Below are 660 nucleotides of genomic sequence, written 5' to 3'. Positions count from 1 at the left end.
GCAAAGTGCTGTGAGTGGTCAGATTATTAGACTGCATATAAGTGCTCCACTTTCTCCACCAGTTGTCTCTAACTGATGAGACTGAACCAAAAACAATAAGTTGAAGCTCTGCAGGGTGACAACTTTCACATTACACTGAATCCGTCATTAATGTAAAAACATTGATTAGAGCTGCAGTGTTGCCGCAGGTGTTATTATTAATGTACAGGGGCAGGTACTGACAGGTAATGCCCCCGAGAGCTTTACAGATTTAAAGGGATGAGTCACCGCTGTGTTTGGCCCAGTCACCGTCCTCAAGTCCTGTCCTACTTTCCTCTCTCACCGTGCTTTAGCAACCGCTGTTGCTAAGGAAGTTTTAATGAGAGCGAGGCTGATAAGGATTTACCGAGGACTCACATATAGCTGCTGTATGTCTGACTGCAGGTCAGGGGTCACAAACTAAAGTGTGTGTATGTTTCTACCATCAGTACAAATACTTTTATTTGTACACTTTACAGAGTTTATTCCTCTCCTCTCTTGTTTCCTATGTTTCCTTTCCTTATATTGTCATTTCCTTTCCTGTTTCCTACCTCATTCCTCTCCTGCTGTTTCCTCCATTACTTTCCTTTCCTCTTCCCTTGTTTCTTCCTCATTTGTCTCCTCCTCTCCTCTTCCCTCCTC

This window comes from Morone saxatilis, unplaced genomic scaffold (genome assembly GCF_004916995.1).
Source record: "Morone saxatilis isolate NCDOM2014 unplaced genomic scaffold, NCSU_SB_2.0 Contig1, whole genome shotgun sequence".
NCBI classification, from domain to species: Eukaryota; Metazoa; Chordata; class Actinopteri; family Moronidae; genus Morone; species Morone saxatilis.
This window is presented reverse-complemented; position numbering follows the sequence as displayed.